The following is a 3,852-nucleotide window of genomic DNA, read 5'->3' as shown; positions in this document are numbered from 1 at the left end:
TGTTTGAGGAGAGAGAGGGAAGATGGGGAGGGAGGGAGAGGGAGAGAGAGGTTCATTTGAAGGTTATAAAGCATACACTTTAATAGGATCGAAGTGAAATTAGTTAATAAGAAAATGCTGGCCAGAAGCTCTCCGGGCTTTTAAGTGCTCTCCAGGCCATTTAGGGAAATTGAATAAGAACAGGCTCCGTTACCTGCAGCCCCAACTATTATCTCCAGTTCTGCACAGAGGCGAGAAGGGAAAAATAGTGCCTGAGAGACCTGAAGTCCCGCACACCTCCCGCCAGCCTATTTCCTCCCCATAGCGTCCCCTTTCTGCTCCAGCCCTGTCCCCTTCCTCCCCTTTTAGGCACCTCAGCCCGCTCCGTGTGCCACAAGGGGGTAAGCCAAGGTAAAAGGGCCATCAGGGGCTGCTGAAGCCTGCGGGGGCAGCTCTGGGAAGCAGCCCCGGCCCCGCTCGGGCAAAGCCGGCCCCCGGGAGGTATTTTTTCCCTTCCATTTCGCCGAGTTTTTCCCACCATTGTGGTGCTTTGCTGGTTTGCGTTCGGACCGGTGCCAGTAGGTCAGTATATTGTGTTACCTAACTTCCTATCCGCTCCCTCTCTCCCTCCCTTTAAACTTTGGAGTTTTCAGAGGTGTTAATAAAACCTTTCCTTTGGTAAATCGTTCATTAGAAACCCCACCGAAACCTGGAAAGACTTCAGAAAACAAAAAAATTAAAAAAATAATAATAATCACAGCGCTCGGGAATGAGAGGTTGGGAGAAGGCTTTTGTCCAAAAAATGCATAATTGCTGTGAATCTTAGGAAACATTAATCTTTACAGGAATTCGTGATTCATATCTGTGGTTTGACCGTTTGGGTGATTTACAATCTGCTAGCGCAATTCCCTAATTTGATGCCAATATATTTCACGCACCCGCTCAGACTTTCCATAGCCCGGCGCAACGAGCGGCTGCCGTGCCCCGGCGGTGGCGGTGCGGCTGTTGCGCACCGACCCCCGGGGGATGCTCGGAGCGGGGGGGGCCGGCGGCGAAGCCCCCCCAGGGCTGCCGCGGGGTGCCCTCGCCCTTCGCCCTCCCCTCCCGGTGCCCGCAGGGGGGGCGCAGCCTTCGTGCGCCGCCTGCCCCCGGCCCGGGAGGGCTCCCCCGGGCTCCCCGAGGGGCTGCCGGGGAGGTCGCTGCCCTCCTGCTGCTTCGCGGGGTGCGGGGACATCCCGCACGGTGCTGCCGCGCCCCCCGCACCGGCACCGGCAGAGTACCCCCGACGGCTCCCGGGGATGGGGATGGGGATGGGGATGGGATGGGATGGGACGGGACGGGACGGGACGGGACGGGACGGGACGGTGGCTCCGCCGCCCCCCTCCCCAGCCCGGCGGCACCGCCCCGGGGTGAGGCGGGGGGGACCGCGGGGACACGGGGATGGGAGAGGGGGACTCGGGCAGGGCGGCTGCGGCGGCAGCGGGGCTGTGTCCCGGTCCGGGCTCTAGCTCCCAGTCCGGGGATGTATTTGGTTCCCGGTCCTGTTCTTTAGTTCCCTGTCCGGGGATGTATCCGGTCCCCGGTCCGGGGATGTCTTTAATTCCCGGTGCGGGTATTTCCACGCTCTCCGGCCGCCGCTCGGAGACGCGGGGCTGCGGACAGCCTCGTGTAATTTGTAACTCGGGTTATTAGCTGCAGGGGAAAACACGAGCAGAGAAAAGAAGCAGCAGCTGCACTGACGATAACAGCGCGCGGAGTCTAATCTTGTGACACAATCATTAATTACTATTGTATTAATTACTATTTTTCCCAAACAGTCCCTGCCCGGAAGAGCTTACAGCCCACAGCTGCCGTGTAATGATGCTCTGCTTTAGGAACGATTTCCCCATTAGCTCGCAGGTAACGTGTACAAATGGCAACACCTCCGCTATCAAAGCCCATCAGCTCGCAGCCGGAGATTTTCTGTCCCACCGGCCTGGGCAGCGCGATGCCGATGCCGATAAAATGCATTTCGATATCAAAGTCTTTGCTCGCCTGCGGATCCCGTCCAAACTTTTGGAGCGCGTTGCTGCTTTATTTGCTCTTCATCCCATGGATGCCGCCTTATATCAGTAACAAACAAGCATTGATTTTATGGTAAAGTCACTTTGGGATGGGAATGAGTAACTCCAGGCAGTGCTATCACTGTATTACATGGAAATGGCCCAGGTAACAAGATGAACATTGATTCAGCATTATGTTTGATCAATAATGAAATAAGTAACTTCAGGGCCAAATTAAAATGCAAGCTGGCTTAACGCTGCCAGCTTCTGGGCTAAGTGACAAGGCTAATTCAGCAGGGAAATGGCAATATTTGCATTAGAGGCTGCATCTGTTGTTCGGCGGAAGGGGCTGGCTCTGCAATAACGCGGGAGAAAGCTGGGGCCGGGCCGGGCCGAGCCGAGCTGGGCCGGGCCGGGCCGCCCCGTCGGGGCTGCGCTGCCTCGCCCTGCGCGGCTGCGGGCACCCCAAAACCAGGGGGAGCTGGGGGGGGCTCGGCCCTGCCTCCCCCAGCCGAAGGGGCATTTCGGGAAGGTGGTTTTCAGGCGGTTTTGAACCATTTCCTCGAATGCTGGGGGAAAAAAAATAAAAAATAAAAGCGGACGACCCCCCCTGCAAGGAGCAGGGAGCGCCCCCCGGGGCTGGGGGCACCAAGCGGCGGCGGCTCACCGGGAGGGGGGGGCCGTGGCGGTGCGGGGGGGTCTGCACCGGTGCGGCCCTGAAAGTGGAGCCGCAAATAGGGCCCAGGGTGGCGGAGGTGCGGCTGGAAATGGATGAGGTGCTGGCCGAGCCCCGGCCCGGGGGGGCGGGCGGCAGCGCCACGGGACGGGGGAAAAAGCAGCTCCCGACGGCGGCAGGATCCGGCTCCTCCTCGGGGAGTCGGTGCGAGCCCGGAGAAGGGGTGCAGAGCCCGGGGGCGGCTTTAGGGCAGGCAGAGCGGTGGGACGGGGGCAGGAGAGGGGCAGGGGGCAGCCGGGAGCCTCCGCAGAGCTCCGCCGCCGCGCAGCGAGCTCGGCTGGAGCGGGGCCGGGGCGCCCCAAAATCCGCCGCGGGGAGAAAAAGGGGCCCGGGGCTGCCCCCCCTCTGCTCTCCCCTCCCCTCGGGCAGGTCAAGCGCGGTCGTCCGGAGCTATCGATCGCTCCGCGGGCTTGTAGTGATTTGTTGGAAGTAAGTAGGGGCGAGCAGGGGGCGCGGAGACGCGGCGGAGCCTCCGCGGGCGCGGAGAGGGACCGAGGGGGGACCCGCTCCTGTCCGGGGGTGCGGGGCAGGCTGCCGGGGTGCTGGAAGTCCCGAGGAGAAACGTGTGGGTAGGGGAAGGGACGGGAATTGTTCCGCGGGCAACTTTAAAGGCCGGATGGATTTTATGTTTAGGGGTAAACACAAAACCATCCACTAAAGTCAGACATGCCTCCTTTTTTCAGGGCTAATGGAATGAGTCATCGACAGAGTGGATTATTTAAAGCACCATGTGAGTCTATAATCATGTATATATACAAGTTATTATATATTGGAAATCTGTCTCCTCCACTCCCTAGTCTCTTATAATCCTCTGACCAGGAACCAGGCAGTCCCCATGTGGAAATTTAGAAAAGAAAAATCAGTAATGCTCTTAGCATCAAACAATAAATCCCGAAGTTATTTGCCACCACATTTAATTAAATATTTTGAAAAGAAAACCCCTGTGATTGATTTGCCTTCTGTATTGATCCACTATTGATCCTCCGCGTCTCGCTAGTCCAGCTGTGGCATGTGCTAAATGGCTGCGATGCCGAGGAATACCTCGTTATGAATTGCTCCTTAAAATTCACCGGGGCGCTTCCTAAAGACTCCGGG

The sequence above is a fragment of the Anas acuta genome, chromosome 10 (genome assembly GCF_963932015.1).
Source record: "Anas acuta chromosome 10, bAnaAcu1.1, whole genome shotgun sequence".
Taxonomy (NCBI): domain Eukaryota; kingdom Metazoa; phylum Chordata; class Aves; order Anseriformes; family Anatidae; genus Anas; species Anas acuta.
Note: the sequence above shows the minus strand (reverse complement) of the source record.